The following is a 19,119-nucleotide window of genomic DNA, read 5'->3' on the forward strand; positions in this document are numbered from 1 at the left end:
CCCAAAGTTTTTTGTGAAGTTCTCCACTTTGCAGAGAGGAAAAAATATTCAGGCTGGCCACTTAGGTGTGTAAGCATTTTCTAGAGCATGTTAGCCAGGATTATATCCATATGCAAATGCACTGCATCAGCAGTCTACTTGTTATTTATTCAGTTGGTCTTAAATGTTTTATGATGGACCTGAACAGCTGCTGTGTAAATGTATAATTTTGAATTATGTTGCTGCTAATAAAACTCATTAAGTGTGTTTGTCTTCTATTGATCTTTACTTACAGTAGACTGATGCCTTTCTGCATCTTCTGATTGTGTTTTTCCTGTCCCTACCCAGTCCGTCTTAGTTCTGGCTATGCGAGGAAACAGATGGTTTTACTCTCCAGTATGGAAGATTACCTATTTTGTAGTCTTTCAGAATGAATGCTTTCTGCAGGGCTGTGTTCTCTGCCCTGAGAAAATTGGGGAGCTAGTGCAAAATGCTGCTTTCATCTGCAGGTGGTGATCAGCTATAGCAACTCCTTCACTGCAGGCATACCCAAGGTGAAGAGCAGGTGCCTGAAGCTCACACATAGGCTAAAACAGTGCAAGGGGGAGCTCTGAGAATAACTTTTTTTCTGCAGCTTTGGTGTTCAAGGTATCTTGCTTCTCASTGTTAAATTCCAGCCTCTCTGTACTGCTGTAGGCAATAATGAGAAAAATTTGCAGCTGATGGAAAAAAWCATGCCTGATTTTATTTRGCAGATTTTTTTYGCAATGAGCTTTGGCAACCTGTACATTTCTGAACTGTTGGTTGATCCCAAATTATCATCATTATTTTGGATTTTTATTTTTTTATTAAGGTGCTGCCGAATGATAGAGCTGGCCTCCYCTTCTACAAGGCTATTCAGAAAATGCTCTTCTGCCTTGCTCCACATGTCGGTTCTCCGCTGAACACAATTCAGTGCAAGAGGTCTCCTAATTCCATCTCCACCACCCCCTGATAACCTRTGGTGGAACTGGTATGATTTGATTTGAACAGCCTGTGCAGACATATGGGCTGTTGTGATGGGTCAGTCCTTGCTGCTTCAGTTAAGCTCAGTCTGCTTCTGATACCACTCAAAATATCAGATCCATCAGAGCTAAATTCTGATCTGCAGTCAGCTTTGACACTGCTGTGGGGCGAAGCAAGTAGCAATTACAGGAAGATGTTCTCACGTTGGGTCGGATTCCAGATTGCATTTTTGGAGGGGGGAAGAAGTAAATGTGATATCTGAGTGAGATAACAAAGTTGGGGAAGCTGAAGTCCAAGACCAGAGAAGAGCAGTCCTGCACTAGGAAGCTGAGTCAGAAGCATRGTCCAGGGGTGAGGTGGAACATTAACAACCTGGGGGATGTTGGAGCGAAGGGCAAGGTGACTGGGGAGGATGGTCCTGGGGTCCAGTGCTAGAGCACCATGAGAGACAAACTGAGCTAAAGAGCAAAGTATGGCTGCAGCCACGTGGTGTACGAGCAGGCAGGCTGCGAAGGTAAATGGCCAAGGGTAAGCGTTGAGGTGCTTCAGAGAGGTCGGCTTAGCAGGCCGCGGTCGCTGCAGGGAGCGGCTGCGGTGCGGCTGCTGCRCTTACGCCTTCAGTGCCTTGCTTGGGTCTCGCGGGGATGGCGATGCAGCTCTGGGGTGATGCTCACAGGTGGGGCAATGCTGTCTATAGCGTTTCTGTTAACCGTAGAAGCGTGTATCCTTCTGTGTCATGTTTGATACACATTTGGTGACAGCGAGTGCTAATTTCAGTTGTTCTGTTAAAATCTATTTTATTTCCTTAGAGCATGATGTTGAGCCTTTGGGCTTGTGAGAACATTTTAATCCCCAAATATTTTATCCGTCTGTTGCCTGATAGTGTGCAATTCAGTTTGGTAGTATGTGTCTTGCTCTGTTTCATCTGAAAACCAGATTCCTGTCAGTCTTTACAGCTCTCATTCAAGGACTGTTAGCAATGAAAACCTTTAGGGCTTCTTCATATTCTTTTGGACGTCCTAAATGCTCCTACAATTTCTCTTTGAGAGTTCTGGGAAGGTAAGAGGAACAGGAGTATCTTGTCTTGGGCTTCCCAGAGGAAAAGGTTGCCATTTCTACCAAGGAAAATCTGTGATGCTGTGTCCAGGTGTAGCTTGAGAGCTCTTTTCCTTGACCTGTCATTTTAGGAGGGAGTCCAAGCAGTGCCCATGGTGTGTGTACAGTAGGAACATAGTGGTGGTGGGATGTATTTTTCAGCTTCTATTAGGAAAGAGATTGAGGTCTCTAAGACCATTTCAAAAAGATGCTGAATGACCAGCAAGCTGCATTATCTTCCATCCACTCTAGACCCAGCAACACAGAGCTGAAAGGCCTTACATACCCAAATATCTTAGATTCACACTCAGTGCACCTTTATTTTCATATGAGATGTTACCTTGTCTTAAGGTTGTAGGCAAGGCAGTTAAAAGCAGATGTATTACGAATGAAAATGTGAGTGGAGACCTGCCTATTTCTAAACCTGTTTCCATTCCCAGGAAAGGTGCAGGAATAAGATATTAGCAAAAAAAAAAAAAAAAAAAAAAAAAAAAAAAAAAGCGTTAAAAGCCTTTAAATGTTATCTCTACCAGAGAGCTCTCTGAAGGGCTCGAGTAAGGCAAGGTCCCTGTTCTGCTGTATAAATTCATATTAATCCTGATGTCAATGGTGTGTAGCGTAAATGCCTTGTGACTTTGGCTTATGGGGAAGATGGAGCACTGTTGGGTTTTTTTATTTATACTAACTCCTGTGTAGCTCTTTCTGCATCTCCTGATTTGCAGCACCATGACAAGTGGGCACTTTATAATTCGCCTGATTAAAAGCGCACACATGCCAGGGGAAGGCAATCCGTAAATTAGGCCTTAAAACTCTGACCGGTGCAAGGAGGTGGTGTCCTACGGGTTCTTTCCTTACCCAGTTCCTCCATAAATCTCACTCAAATGCATCTCTCTGGAGGAATGGTACGAAGCTGTGGCTATCCCAGTGACCGGAGCTCTAGTATAATTTCCCCACAATGATTTATTAACAGCCAGAAAGATTGTAGCTTATTTCTAACTAATTCAGCAATCACAATTTTAGACATTCATCATGCATATATTTGTGCCTGCCTCTCTCCTTCCTTCTCTCTGGAGTGCAGACGGATGAATTTTAAAAATAGCCTAGGGTGAAGGTTTAAATAAGTCATTCATTTAACAAGGCTCTTTAAGAGTTGCTTTTCTAACCTGCCAAATTATAGGATGGTTATAATTTGTTTGAGTTTTCCAGCAATTAAGAAAATGCCTACTGCATCTTGAAGCAGTAGCACCCCTTAGCCAAGCAAATTGCGCATATACGGGTCTCCAGGATAAGGCAGGACCACAGTAGGGAAGAGCGAGCTGGGCCCTAAATGACAGCTGAATTGCAGGCAGCTGATTAGCAAAAATGCTTGCAAAAGACGGATTTTCATACGCTTCTAGCTAAAACGTAGCTGAGGTGCYTTTGTAATACTGCAGGCTCTCTGTCGATAGAGGTAGCTTATTAGGTCTGCCAGCTAATATTCCTCTTATTTTTGTATTCTCCTGCCCCTTGTATTTAGAAGGTAGCGAGTACAGCACAGAAGACAGCGCTGCTCGGCTGTGTGAACGGAGCCCGCCCGGAAGGAAAAGGGACTTTTCCTTAGAAGGTGGTTGTACTCTGGAAATAAATTTTAATCATTATTTTTGAATATCAAAACCCAGCCAGTTCCACGAGCTTCTGCAGCTCTCTGCAGGAGCTGCAAGTGCTGGTTCGCAGCCATGGTCCGAGGGGACCGCTGGGAAGCAACGAGAGGGTCCCGGGCCAGTCCAGAAAGGTTGTGTYGCTCCTAGCAGCAGCGCTGCGCAGTCTGCTCGGTCCCACGGTCACTTCCGAGCCTCTTTCCACGCTAAAGCTCAGTTCTGGCATCTGTCAGGTATTTGGGGACTCCAAAGGCAGAGGCTTTGGGCCTGTTTTCCCGACCTGCTGAGTGCCCACCGCCCCTTCCGATGCGGGGGATTTTCATGGGAGCGGAGCGCTGCGATTACTCCCAACAGATGCATGAAATCGTCGTGCTGGGTGCGCGGCAGCTCCTTGAAAACGAGCAGGAAGCGGGATGCTCTTGCCTGGTATTAAAGACACGGAAAGCTAAGCTCGATACGCCGTTGTTGTAACTCAGCGTTGCTACCTAGCAATAGCGTAGGATTTTATTGGGTCTGTTATTGTTTCACATCTGTTAGGACACCTGGGAAAGGTTATTTTGAAATGATTTTGATAACAAATGTTTACCTATCTGTGCTCTCCTGTGAACTGGTTTTACAGATGAACTTGAAATTCTGGGATCCTCGAGACAGATGTCGGGCTTGCACGGCTGAGCCCCTTGGCCGCACCACTAGGCTCACGCGTTTAATGGGCAAACAGCCCCAGGTCCAGGCTTCAGCGCCCACCTTGAACACCTGCGCGGGTCCCGGGGTGCCGGGCCGTTCCCGTGGGGCCCTCGGGGCCGGTGCGGCGCGGCGCGCATCCGCCGCTTCCCTTCGCCCGGGCGCTGCAGCGCAGCAGACGGGGATGCRGCGCCGCCGGCTCGTGCAGCAAACGCTGCTGGTCTGCGCGAGCTCAAGCCAAACCGACGGCGAGTTTCACACTCTCCCTGGCTGGTGCCTGGCGGTTTGGGTTTGGCTCCTTCTGGACAGCCAAGCCCGGGGGGGTTCCCAGCGCCGGCGCAGCTCACCAGCCACGCTGCTCCCGCACCGCGCGCATCAGCCGCGTCCCGCTACGCCCGGCGGGGAGCCCGGGCACCAAAAGCCCCTGGGCAGCGTCGCCTCACGCAGCCGGTGCTCGCGCACTCGTACTGCTTTCGGGCCGGGAACCCTTCCGCAACGCCCAGCGCGGGAACACCGGCCTGAAGATTTTATTCATTAAGCACCAGTAGTAACAAAACTTGATTACAAACGAATGGCTTCCTAACTAGGCTACTTTTGTTTTATGCCTTGAGCAATTTGGAGAAATTAGTGGTGAACAGAAAATTTTGTCAGTGTTGTGAATGATTATACCTGCAACTATTAAATGCTTGTTATTAAATCAGATCATAAAGCTGGCAATTTTTGTTTAAGCTGCATACTGATACCATTAAGGATGCCACGAGAAAACTAATGGAGGTGATTAGGGGTCTGAGTGGAACATATGGAAGAAGGCTGACTTTTATTTAGCCTAACAAGGGACCCGTTAGAGAGGATTTAACTGAAGTGTTTAGTGTGTTAAAGTATCTTGCAATGACGGGCCTGGTATGGAAGGGAAGGGATCTCTCAAGGTTAATGGCCAACATTAAAACAGGCTGTTGTGGTTCTTCTTCTTTAGCACTCAGCTGTGAGCGAGGCTTCCCCAGAAGTCATCAGTCACGGCAGTATCTTAGCCCCAATTTTACGCGCAAGATAGGGAAAATCTGACCAGTGCAGGGGAAGGAGGGTGAACGGATCAACAGCAAAGTTATATAACTCACAGGAGGTCGGTTTAAAATTAGCACCAAACGTAGCACTTGAACCTGCCGGGTCCCTGCCTGAGGCTCGTGGGAACAGCGGCTGCTGGAAAGGAGGAAGCGGCCGCCCGGCGCGAGCAGAGGACCCGCGGCGTCGGTGTCAGCGCTGGCGCTCCTGGCCGCCCGTCCCGCGGGTGAGACAGCGTGGGCGGCCTCCTAGCCCTGGCTGAGAAGATCCCCCTGTCCCCGGTTGAAGAAAAAGATCTGAAAACATATGCAAAGAAAGTGAATAAGGTTCCGAGTTTTCCTTTCTAGGCAGCCTTGAAGCGAAGAGCCGCCAGGAGGCAGGAGAGGGGACCATCTCCATAGCTACGTTTTCCAAGAAACCTGCCTGGGCCTGGCATGTTTAGTTCATGTGCATATAACTAGGAGGTCCAAAGAGTCTACAGGCATGAAGAAAGCTTCACAACTTTCTTAAATAGCCCCCAAAACAGTGATTTCAAGGGCGTTGGCTGTTTTTTATGGGTCCCAGGACCCTCCAGGTTTGCTGACAGCTGAAGGACACCACCAGCACGGTGGTCTGGGTGGGCTGAGAGGAGCGTTCGGTGTCCGCCACGGCGTTGCTCATGGGCTGGTGAGGGTCTGAGGGCCTTCATCCCATCACCCACATCGCAGTTTGTTCCTGGCGGGAAGATGCCAGGCGTGCTCAAACGACGGTCTGCTCCGTTTACTCCAGGGGTCTGCGCGGGAAAAGAAATTGCGCTGGCRATCAGAGATCAGAGATCGGAGAGGAGCAAAGCGAAAGCTCATATTTTCCACATGACCTCAGCTGCAGCGGCGAGATTAACGGGCAGCGCTGGGACGTCTCCATTGCGCAGATCCCCCCTAATTGTGCCAGCTGGGCAGAAATACTCTCTTTCTAGTGCTGCAGAGGAGACAAAACTCTTACTAGAGGAAAATAATGGATATTACCTTTCAAAAGGATGGTGATTTGGCCTGAAATGAAATTCCTGTGGTCGACAACATGTGCTGGAGTTACAAGACCAAGCACTGAATTACTTAGGAAATTGCTACAGGGGAGGTCTTTGAAGCGGCGAAGCGGGGTGAAGAGTGCCATAATATATTTAGCAGCTGATAATGCAAATTACAGTCAAAGCGAGGAGGAGAGGAAAATAAATTAACTTTTGAGAGTGTTGCTGAGCATTTATGGGAAGGTAATAGGTTTCCTGACACTTCTTATAAGAGGCTGACTGCTCACGCGGCGGTGCTGGACCGGCGCCAGCGCGGGCAGCGAAAGACCCTCGGCCCCAACTCCTCCTGCCGATGCCGATGCCGATGATGCCGATGCTGATGCCGCCACCGGTCCCTTGGTTTGCTCCGAGCGCTGCTGCGGGGCTCCGCGCCTCCGCAGCCCCTCCGGCCCCGCTGCCCTGGCACCGCTGCCACTGCAAAAACTTGCAGAGGAGCCGTCAGTTATACTTGCCCCGAGACGCAGGCAGGTTTTGCTCTGCCGCCTCCGCGACGCAGACGGACGCGTCAGTGCGGCTCGCGAGCTGGTAAAGGGCGCCGTGACCGGGCTCCCGGGAGTGGTGCGGGCCGAGTCGCCAGGTTGCTTTATTCTGGAGTCGGGCACGCAGGCGCCCGGACGGCTGCCGCTGTCATGTGTGGCATGTGTTTTAAAACCTCTTAATTTGAATACTTTCTGTTCTCTTCAGCAACTTCTCAGCGCTCGGGGTCACGTGGCTGCACGGTACGTCGACCCGTCGCCCGTGAGCTGTGTGAGCACTCTCATCCGATGCACTTTCAGAAACGTCAGAGAAGAGATCATTTCATGTTCATCCAAAGCAATTTCTTAAAATTCCCTGTGAACGAGAGACACAATTTTAGTAACCTTAAATTATTTTCTAAATTGCATTTTGAAATATGAAAATTAACTATTTCCATGTGGCCGGCGGGGGTGGGGGGGGATTTATTGTTTGAGTGAAGCTGAGCTGATGTGAAGTAGCTTGGTTAACCTCTTTATTTATTTTTTTTCTGGAAACAGTGCTGAATGTAAGAGGAGAGCGGCTGTTCGGTGGATGCACGCGCGCACGCAAGGCCGGATCTGTCCCAGACCCGGAGCTCGGCTGCCGTCCCCGCCGCGTGCCTCGGTGGCCGCTCTCCGGAGGCCCAGGCAGCGCCCCAGCCCCCGGCACTGCGCCGCAGCCTCCGCCTGTGCATCAGCCGGCGGCAGCAGGGCTGGTCGCATCCGCTGGGGGCCGGCGGTAGCCGCGCGGCGTCGGCGCCGTGCGCCCGCGTCCAGACCCAAAGGGAACGGTCACCCTCGTTCAGGCGTTTGCCACCGGGGCCTGGACGACTCGCTTTTGTTTTCGGTCTCATCCTCACAGAATCGCCCTTTCTTACGGATGTGCACGTATAATCCTCAATATCCAGCCACTCCGAAGCAGGAGAACCCTCGGCTAAGAGCGGGGCTGCAGCTGTGCTCGCCCGCTTTCCTCCTCCCGCTGCGAGACTCCCACGGGATCCCCTGCGACTGCTCGGTTTCCAATCGCTTGGACTTGCGACTACTGTTCGCCCGGCCCGGCTGGACGTGGAGCATGGCGTGATGTCCACGGGAGAGACAGCGACGTGACATCCCAGGAGAACTGCTTACTCCCAAAAACCATCGTCCGTGGCATCTGTCTGTAAACTTGGAGGCGGACCAGCTACAGGGATTGAGCTGCCTGCTTGATTGACTGGTCGGAAGAGTCAGCCTGGCGTCCGATCYGGTTTCAGCTAGAGGCCTCCAAAAACCCCCTGGGTTTGCCTCATGACCGGAGCCRGAGGCGGCCACACCTCCCGCCTCTCCCAGCCACGTGCCAAAACCACGGGTGGCTCCCAGCCGTCCAGCCGCGTACCACGCGCCCCGGCGGGCAGCGGGGGCAACGGCGGCAGCTCCCCAGGGAGACACTCGGGCAGAAAATCAGACCTTGTTTCCAAGCGGCGTTTGGCTGTAAAGCCGCAGGTCAGCGCCCTTCCGCGGGACAGAGCGGCTATTTCCAGGCCGGGCACCGAAGCCTCTCGGGGAGGCAAGCGTGCAAGGTGGCGCCCGGCAGCCTGCGCCTCCCCCTTCCCTTCGCCATCGTCTGCCCTGCACCTTGCTCCGAGCTCTGAATGCACTTCGAAGAATTATAAATCAATAAAAAGGAGCGTGTTAAAGTAGTTCAGTTTGCTGGAGGCAGATTAAAAGGCTGTAACTTTCATGGGGAGACGTAAGCATCAAGAGAGACCTGTTTTGAAACGGCTTTGGTGTTCCCTGGTGCTCTCTGCAGCAGTTAAACCAATGGACAATAAGTATATAATCCGGTAATTACTGTATGGGCGACGTACGGCTGAAGCGATGCTTGTGTTCTTATTTAGATGCATGTTGTGTCCTCTGGATGTAACACGGTGCTATCTGGGACCCTGAGCACCAGATAAACAAGCACAGCGCTCCTGCGTAGCGAGAGCGCAAACCTGCAGCGGTTGGGCTGCTGTGAACTTGGAATTGCACAGGGTCTGGGTTAGAGCTGATGTTGATTGCGCATGTGGCTTTCACTGTTTTCCATGGAAAATAAATTTTGGTTATTTCCCTAGCTCACCCCCCCCCCACACCTTCTCTGGGTACAAAACCCAATGTTCTGAGCGCGACCTAATGCAGCACCGCGCTGCTGGATGCATCGCCGGAGTGTCCCCAGCGCTGCACCGTCACGTCTCGACGTTGTGCCAGTTTCTGTGCTCTGCAAATCTGCTGCGGGGAGACCCAGGAGCGGGATAGCCCTGACCTCAATAGGGGCAAGAAAGCTGTGCCATCCATCTCATCCCAGCGGTACGCTGAGCAGCGCTGACAGAGGTAATTGTGATCYGCTAAAACTTGTCCTGGAGTCCTTCCCTTGCAATACAGACCATGCTCCACAAAACCAGGAGATGCCCGCTGGCCTGCCTGACTGCAGAGCAGATTTGGCCAGGGGAACAGGGGTGCTCTGATGGTTCATGCTTTAGCACCAGGACCCAAGAAGGAGGGAGGCCAGGCACCCGACTAACAGAAACACTGCGAATGTTACATTTCTTCTCCGTTGTATTTTAACATCAAGCTAATGTGGTGAAAGGCTCATTTATTCACTTTGCTGCCCAAATAACTGTAAACACCAGTCTGGTTTCTGGAAGTCTGCATTGCATCAGAGTCCGCGGATGAGAAGACCACAAGCTCGTGGGGTGTCTGGCACCCCGTGGCTGTGTGACCACAACCATGTTACGCCGACTGACGGTAAGCGGAGGGAGCGAGGAGGGGAGATGACTAAAGCTCTCAGTCACCACCTTCCCACTCTCCAGTTCCCCAGCGTTTAGGAGCTTCTCGTTCAGCTTTGGGCTGACCTTGCCTTGCTCACATCCCCCCGCACGCATAGCAGAGCGGAAACGTTTCAGTGGGCTGACAGCAGCACTTCAAGCATCCAAGCTATATTGTTGCTTACTATCCTCCGGTGCTTAATTTGATCTTGAGCTCTGAGAGATTGGACAAAACTTCCCTGAGGAGAGTTGTGCTACAAACTGCCTATCGCAGAGGCCTGGGGTTGGTTTCATGACGGTTCCTTCAAAGAGTCTGGCGCTGGCCGCGCTGAGGCAGGCGGTGGCCTGGACGGAGAGCTGCTCTGACCCAGCTGGACAACGCTCAGGTTCCCATTACTTTAGTAAAACACAGCTGTTGTTCTTTAGTCAATGGGTAACACTTTTAAAGACTGTCCTGCAAGAACAGATTTTAAGGTTTGAAAGAAATTAGGCACATTAGATCCAAGCACGTACTGTGCATGCTTATGGTTTTCATCACAGAATTACTGAAGGAAAAACAGAAAGGGAGATGCACATCTTCTGGGGTTTAGCTTTTTGTTTGTTTTCTTAGGATGCTGAGTGAAATTTATCTGCTAAACCAAGCCTCCATTGCTTGCAAAACCACAGGGTGTTATGAAATTTTGAGCTCACAGAGGTCAGCAGAAAGATTCCAGTGAGGATGAATCAAGCTTAAAATAAATGTGGTTTCGTTTTGTGGCAAACCTCTGGAGAAGACATTCCAAAAAGATGTTAAAAGGAGAGAAAAATTCCCCTGAGACTTCCTGAGGTCCTGGACACAGTGAGGGGCCAGTCGCTGTGTCCACGTCAAGCCCTCCTCCAAGGAACACCTGCCTTGTCATTTATAAAGTGAGAAACCTCAAAATTAGAGTCTTCCTCAGGTAACCCAGGAGCTAATGCCAAGCACTAATAACATTTGTAACCATTGCCTTGGAGGACAGTGCTAAACGAGGATTAAGTGATTAATTTTGTTGTTTACAATATATGTACAATGCTTATTCCCAAGTGCAAAGACTTGAACGGTGTTAGAAAGCACTCACCATCTCCTAAAATAAATGCCCTAATTTTTCTTTTTTTCCTACCAATCTTTTAATAATAATTATTACAAACAGATCCTTCTTTCATTCCTTTCCCTGTCTCCTTTCAAACAGCAGCCTGTCCAAGGGCATCTCTCGGCTACAGCTGCTGCTGCCTGCGAGAGAATATATAACCCGCTTCACCTGCGGCATCGCCTTGGAAACGGCGCAGTGGCTTTGTACAGTGGCCAGAGGAGACCGAGGTGTTTTACAGGGAAGGAGAAGGGCGTTGCCCTTCTCCAGAGCGCTCGCAGCCCGCTGCTCGTTGCCGGCAACGGCAGCCAGGCGGGCGCGCGCCGGCCGGGCTGATGTTGGCGTCTGCCCGCCTCGACTTCACAGCCGCGAGCAGGGCCAGATCGGCGGGCGGGGGGACGCCCCGCTCCGCTCCGCTCTGCTCCGCTCGGCCCCGCTCGGCCCCGCTCCGCACCGCGGCCCTCCGTGCGCCTCCCGCGCCCCCGGGGAGCAGCCCCCGCGCCGCGTCAAGGCGCTCCGCCGCGGAGGCAGCCCGCTGCCGCCGCCGCCGCCGTAATGTAGCTGCCGCCGTGCCCTCGAGGCGGCCCCAGTCGCGGCAGGGTAAATCTAAGCGCTTCCTCCGCGGGCTGCCGTCAGCGTGGAAGGGCACGGCTTCACAGCCTGCGGGTCGGGGGCCGGTGGCGCACCCGCCAGTAACGCACGCCTTCGGCCCGCCRAAAGGGCTTACTCGTTAATGACAAAGCGGAAGGAAAAAGTGCCCAGGAGTGACGTGGACGCTGACAAAGCTGTGAAGTGGGATCGGGCTGTTGCTTCTACCTTCTCTGAACCCCACCTTTTCCAGGAAGGCCGCGTATCACCAGCCATCCTCACCCACACACGTGGAAGATCTCGTCTGACCGCTGCATGGACTGTTTCAAAACCGCCGCGGTGTTCTGGCCGCTCCAGAGGTCACTTCCAAGGAGCAGTCGTAAATAAGGCAAACCGAAGGCCAGGAAAGCAGCCTAGGGCATCAGTCAGACTTGCGGCATTTGTCTCGCCGCAGACCAAGGGGCTCCTACTTACTTACACCAGTCACCGGGGAATTTTGCAAGAGCCGTCCTAGCGCTCTGACGGGAGTGTAAAGAACGGAGGGGAGATGTGGTTGTGCTGAAAGGAGTGGAGGAACGTTACAGCCCGTGGGGACGTGACAGCTACGTGTGCCCCGACTGTGTTATGTTCCTTGAGCTCTGCGCTGTACTTYGCAATATTTTCACAGCAAAACATAGTAATGAGGATGCTGATGAGAGTGAATCCAGAAAAATGGGAAAGGTCGACAGAGGTTGCTCGACTGTGGGTCCAAAAGAGAGCACGCTAACTGTCTGCAAAGGACCCACCTGAGAGCTGTTCGTGGTGTTTTTACCTGCCTTCATTTCTAGAGGTGCTACAACGATGCTGTAAGAATACGGATCCCTTCAGCTCACAGGTAGAAGAATGCTATTATGAAGGGTGAGGTGTTTCAAGAATGCTCCTGATGCTCAAAATATATGTTTTGCTTCATGTTTGGTCTTCACAAGACGGAAGAGCTGCCTGTGCCGAAGGTGGGCATGCTGGATCTGGAGCAGAAATCTAGCTATGGTGTGCTTACTGCTTTTAGTGCAGGGAACTGGAGTTCACATCGCAAATCCTTCACCAGCTGCCAGAGGATGGAGGCAAAGCATTTTTGGGTACAAGCTGCCATAAATGAAATCAGTAAGGACTGGTAAAGTGCAGTGCATGATATCGCATCCCAGGTGGAAGCAAACAGGACTTTAGGACTCAAGACAAGTCTTGCAGAGGCAAAGCCAGGAGAAGCTGTCACCAGCTGACGTACTGGCAACTGTTCGTATTTTGGTGATCTGGTGATCTCTTTGTATATTGGTGAGCCTCAGAGGAAAGACCTGAGCAAACAGAGCAATTTAATAATCATGCAGCAGGCTATAAACTCTAAAGCAAGCAGGCTGATTTACCACCTTGCCTCTTGCATGCTGCCTCAGGCTAACAAGATTGAACGATCCACAGAGAGTGCAGCAAATGAAAAAATAGAAACATCCTTCTCTGATGCTGGCTGAGGATCTGGGAAGAGATGCCTGTCTGCATTTCTTCAAAATGATGGAGGTACCAGGAGCAGAGCTGATTTTTGACAAAGGACCTCAGGCTGTGGGTCTCGGGAAGTGATTACATACAACAACAAGAATGAAGTGGAAAAAAACATTAATTAGCACCTTTACTGGGTAAAGCAGAACTGTTTTATCAGAACTAGGTAAGTTCATGGGGAAAATAACCTCGTTATTTATAGATGTTTAGGTTTTTCAGCTGAAGACCTCAGCTTGAAGACACATGCAGTCATGCACAGCACTGGGAACCRGGAGCCTCCCTGGTACTGCTTCAAAGTCAGGACTAACTTCACTGACAGTGGTTGCAACTTGGGTAAATAAAGGAGAAAAAGGGCACTTGGAGTTGCCATGGTGATGCTGAGGCTGGACTCGCTGAGAAAGAAAAGAATGTTATCATAATTCAGAAGTACCCTAAGCAATAATTTTTGAGAAAACACTTCGTTTTTTTTCTAAATGAAAAGGCTCTTCCCCATGTGCAGAGGTGACATGGATGATCTCACATGTATTGCTGGGAGGCATTTTGAGATTACGTCTAGGCTTAGCTATAGTTCACAAGACCCAAAAAAAGGTGCTCTGCCTACCTTTTCCTGGGCTGCCTTCGCATGTGAGCCTAAAAAATGAATGAAGGGATAGGTCAAGAATTTCACGTGTGCAACATCTTTTCTATGACATTTTTTTCTTTCCTCTTTTGCCATTTGTCATTATTTTCTTAACCAGACTCTTCTTCCACTTCCCATGGCCTTTATCTTCTGTGCCATCACAGAATCACAGAACGGTTGAGGTTGGAAGGGACCTCTGGAGATCATCTAGTCCAATCCCCCTGCTCAAGCAGGGTCACCTAGAGCACGTTGCACAGGATCGCGTCCAGGTGGGTTTTGAATATCTCCAGAGAAGGAGACTCCACAACCTCTCGGGGCAACCTGTTCCAGTGCTCTGTCACCCTCACAGTGAAGAAGTTTTTCCTCATGTTCAGATGGAAGCGTCTGTGTTTCAGTTTGTGCCCGTTGCCTTGCGTCCTGTCGCTGGGCACCACTGAGAAGAGTCTGGTCCCATCCTCTTGACACCCTCCCTTAAGATACTTGTACACGTTGATAAGATCTCCTCTGAGGCCTCTCCTCTCCAGGCTAAACAGGCCCAGCTCTCTCAGCCTTTCCTCATAAGAGAGATGCTCCAGTCCCCTAATCATCTTTGCAGCCCTTTGCTGGACTTGCTCCAGTAGTGCCACATCCCTCTTGTACTGGGGAGCCCAGAACTGGACGCAGTACTCCAGATGTGGCCTCAGCAGGGCTGAGTAGAGGGGGAGAATCACCTCCCTCGACCTGCTGGCAACACTCTTTCTGATGCAGCCCAGGATACCATTGGCCTTCTTGGCCACAAGGGCACATTGCTGCCTCATGCTTAACTTGGTGTCCACCAGCACTCCCAGGTCCTTCTCCGCAGAGCTGCTTTCCAGCAGGTCAACCCCCAACCTGTACTGGTGCATGGGGTTATTCCTCCCCAGGTGCAGGACCCTGCACTTCCCTTTGTTGAACTTCATGAGGTTCCTCTCCGCCCACCTCTCCAGCCTGTCCAGGTCTCTCTGAATGGCAGCACAGCCCTCTGGGGTATCAGCCACTCCTCCCAGTTCGGTATCGTCAGCAAACTTGCTGAGGGTGCACTCTGTCCCTTCATCCAGGTCATTGAAGAAGAAGCTGAACAAGACTGGACCCAGGACTGACCCCTGGGGGACACCGCTAGCTACAGGCTTCCAGCTAGACTCTGTGCCGCTGAGCACAACTCTCTGAGCTCTGCCATTCAGCCAGTTCTCAATCCACCTCACTGTCCACTCATCTAGCCCACACTTCCTGAGCTTGCCTATGAGGATGTTATGGGAGACAGTGTCAAAAGCCTTGCTGAAGTCTAGGTAGACAACATCCACTGCTCTCCCCTCATCTACCCAGCCAGTCATTCCATCATAGAAGGCTATCAGATTGGTTAGGCATGATTTTCCCTTGGTGAAGCCATGCTGACTACTCCTGATCACCTTCTTCTCCTCCACATGCTTGGAGATGGCCTCCAGGATGAGCTGCTCCATCACCTTTCCAGGGATGCAGATGAGGCTGACTGGCCTGTAGTTCCCTGGGTCCTCCTTCTTGCCCTTTTTGAAGACTGGGGTGACATTGGCTTTCTTCCAGTCCTCAGGCACCTCTCCTGTTCTCCATGACCTTTCAAAGATGATGGAGAGTGGCTTAGCAATGACATCCGCCAGCTCCCTCAGCACTCGTGGGTGCATCCCATCAGGTCCCATGGATTTGTGGGTGTCAAGTTTGCTTAAATGATCTCTAACCCACTCCTCCTCCACCAAGGGAAAGTCTTCCTCTCTCCAGACTTTCTTGCCTCCAGGACCGGGGGTTCCTGAGGGCTGCTCTTAGCAGTAAAGACTGAAGCAAAGAAGGCATTCAGTAACTCTGCCTTCTCTGCATCCTTCGTCACCAGGGCACCCACACCATTCAGCAAAGGGCCCACATTTTCCCTAGTCTTTCTCTTGCTACTGAGGTATTTGAAGAAGCCCTTCTTGTTGTCCTTGACATCTCTTGCCAGATTTAATTCCAAACAGGCCTTAGCCTTCCTTGTCGCATCCCTGCATACTCTAACAACATTCCTATATTCCTCCCAAGTGGCCTGTCCCCCTTTCCACTTTCTGTATACTTCCTTCTTCTGGTTGAGTTTTGCCAGGAGCTCCTTGCTCATCCATGCAGGTCTCCTACCTCCTTTGCTTGACTTCCTACTCATAGGGATGCACCGCTCTTGAGCCTGGAGGAAGTGATGTTTGAATATTAACCAGCTCTCTTGAACGCCCCTTCCTTCTAGGGCCCTAACCCATGGGATTCCTCCAAGTAGGTCCCTGAAGAGGCCAAAGTTTGCTCTCCTGAACTCCAGGGTTGCAAGCCATGTTCTCCTGGTTCCTGCTGCCCCACTCCCACCTCTTCCTCTGACCTTCACCTCTCCACTCACACAGAGCTGCTTGCTCACTTCTCTTCAGTAGTTCCTCACTGGAATTTAAGTCCTATAAACAGCTTTAAAAAATCTGCATCTTCCTTTCCTCTCTCCAGTTGCTGCCTCCTCTTCTGAGCCACTTGCTCCCAAGACACTCATCTGCTCTCCATGGCCACCTCCCTGCCCTTTCGGTCATCAATTTCTTGGCCTTTATGATCGGTACATCTTCAACAGCCGCAGCATTTTCTTCCTTCGCTCCTCACCACTTCTAAGTCCTCTCTGCGCTCCTGACCCAGGCTCCTCAGCTGCTGCTGGGGAAGTCACACGACACCTGGCAGCTCTTCGTTGCAACTCTCACCTTTACTGCTCAGCTCGACCATTCAGGCAGAAATGGTTTCTTCTCTCCTTATTTCTTCTGACACGGGACATTGCAGTTTTGATTTCGCTACCTTCTCCTTTTCTTCCTTCCTCAGATTTGCAGGCTTTTTCATGTGAGAGAGCAAACAAATTCAGAACAGTTTCTGCCTTGGCCCATGGCCGAGCCCATCACATTTCTCCACAAAAGCACAAAAGCCCTTGTGATCTCCACAAGAGGCAGCTACTTGACACTGTGTCCTAAACATCACAGCTAGATTGCGATAGGCCCTAAAGAATGCCTTTCCCGTATCTCCTCCACTTTCCTTTTTCTCTGTTCTTACCAATAATTATAGCTGAGGTTTAGACAAAGCCTTCATTGTACTAGACCTTCAAGGATAATTTGAGGAAAATGCTGTAAAAACTCAGTCAAGTCAACTAGTCAAAACAGATGAGACTTATTCTTGCAACTTAACAGCAACAGTGGGAGTTTTTGCCAATTCTATGCAGAACTTAAAAAATGGTCACTGATATTCTCTGGAAAATGGGGTCACTTTTTTAAATGTTGGTGGGGGGGGATTTTACTTTAACAGTAAGAACCTGCTTCATGTGAACTCAAACGGACCTATTTCCCTGAGTTACAGACAGACCAGTGTCTTAATAGAAAATGCTGCAGCTCCATCAGCTTAATATGATAGTGTTCAAATTCTGGCATTTCACTCTGAGTGAAGAAGCTGGGACTATGGTCTTTTTGTAAGGCTTTAAAAGTAAAACCACTAAGGAAATGCTATGTAACTGGTAGAACTGGAACATTTATTAAACTGCTATGAGGTAGCTCCTTAATACTTTACTGCCATTAAAAAAAAAAAGCTTTTAAATTGCTTTACTAAATGCTCTAGGGATGGCGCTCTAACGAATACTGTGACAAGGCAGTGGATATATAACTCTTTTTAGTACAGGATATGAAGGAACATTGTCCTATTTTAACACATGAAACCTATTTAATCTGGGTTAATCTGGAAGTAACATCCAGTGGGTAACCCAGATTAGATAGGCTTCAAAAGGGTATTCTCAGTGGATGGCCTTCTTTCAAGAAATAAAATTTTGGCAGTCCTTCCCCTACTAGGTTTTTTAGCTTTCAAGCTGCCAAAAATGAATTGCTCTCTTTGACAATGCTTTTGAATCCATTCAAGTTAAATTTGCTTCCCTTTCTGGATTCAAGTTATTAACCATTATTTTTATCTATAGTGCATCCAGCTATGTTGTATTCTTAAATAAAGACACCGTCCAAACTAAATAGAATTGCTTGAAATGCAGACACGTACTTAGGAAGGTGAGCACTCTTTGAAAAGAGAGCTGCAGGATTTTCAGGCAAATCTTTAGTGCAGTACATTTCTCATAGCAGCAAGTTACTTGACTGAAGCACATGATGTACTGTTTGGAGTGTTTTTATACACCATTTATTTGCAGTCATGTAATGAAATATCTCCTCTTTGTTCCAGCCTGTTTCTAAATTAGTCACCAAGAAAGAAAAGAATTCTGAGAATACTCCCATCTCTTATCTGGCACAACAGCAATGAAATATTTTTAATTTTGAATGAGATGACTAAAGTGCTTCATTAGCCAAAGAGAGAGAGTTGTTATGCGGCCTGTAGAAGCTGTAGCGTTATGGGATATTCTTACAGTGTGAAATAAGTATATATAAAGTTATGGTAACCACATCCAATGACTGTACGCTTCCCTCGCCTTCTGTTGGCATGAACTGGCCACAATAATGTAGAATTTTAAAAGGGGGGAGGAGAAAATTTCTCATTTGTCAGTTAGCCTTGACATGGAGGTAGCAGTCAGCTAGTACTGGGGAAATTTGTCTTCAAAAAAACAATTCAGGACTATTTAAAATTCCAGCATGGTCTCACTGTTGTTCAAAAACATTTCGGCACCATCATGGAGAGAACTATGGGAACGGGGCAGGAAGACTTGCATAGAAGAGCAAAGAGAGATGCTGTTTTTGTGCCCCAGCTTGCCAGTATTTCCTAGGGGGACTGCACAGGCTAAATCCATGGAGCTATCCACCTGCCCAAGGCGACTTGTCAGGAGCATTTACATGGTCCTTCTTGATGTTCTCAATAACCAGCAGGGTTACATACATTAGAATTGTTTGCGATGTGCATTCCTTCTTTCTTCCACCCATTTCCCAAACAAACAGCAAGTGTTTGATGGGCAGATTCACTCTCTAGAACATGGATGCTTTAAAAAACAAACCATGGTACACAACTGTGCGCTGATTTCTCTGTGGAGTTAAAGATAAAGGTATGTTCAAATGTGGATGCTAAATGTGACCATAGGGATTAATTTCCTTATCTGTATACATGAACAATACAGTGAACATGGTATTTTTACTACTTCAAAATAAACAAATAAACTCAAATCACCAAAAGCCCTGAAACCAAACAGATGCAGCCCTCTGCTAATGGTTTGTGCACAGGAACCGCGCAGGTTAACAAGCCCATCTCTGCTGATGCTCTTGATACTGCTGCTGCACTTGACAACTCAGATACTGAAGTGGCTCAGAAACTGTCTCTGCCAGCCTTGCTAATGCACAGACTGTCTCCTTGAACTTACAGAAATGCCTCTTTGCAAGCACATACTGTGCAAACACGTCAGTATTTATTAAATCTGGGCCTGAGATGTGGAGCGGCCTCAGTCTTCTGATACTGAGGAAGATGATGTTCTACCCCCTGCAGGATCAGCTCTTAGC

Source organism: Apteryx rowi, unplaced genomic scaffold, assembly GCF_003343035.1.
Source record: "Apteryx rowi isolate R43461 unplaced genomic scaffold, aptRow1 scaffold_22, whole genome shotgun sequence".
Lineage (NCBI taxonomy): Eukaryota > Metazoa > Chordata > Aves > Apterygiformes > Apterygidae > Apteryx > Apteryx rowi.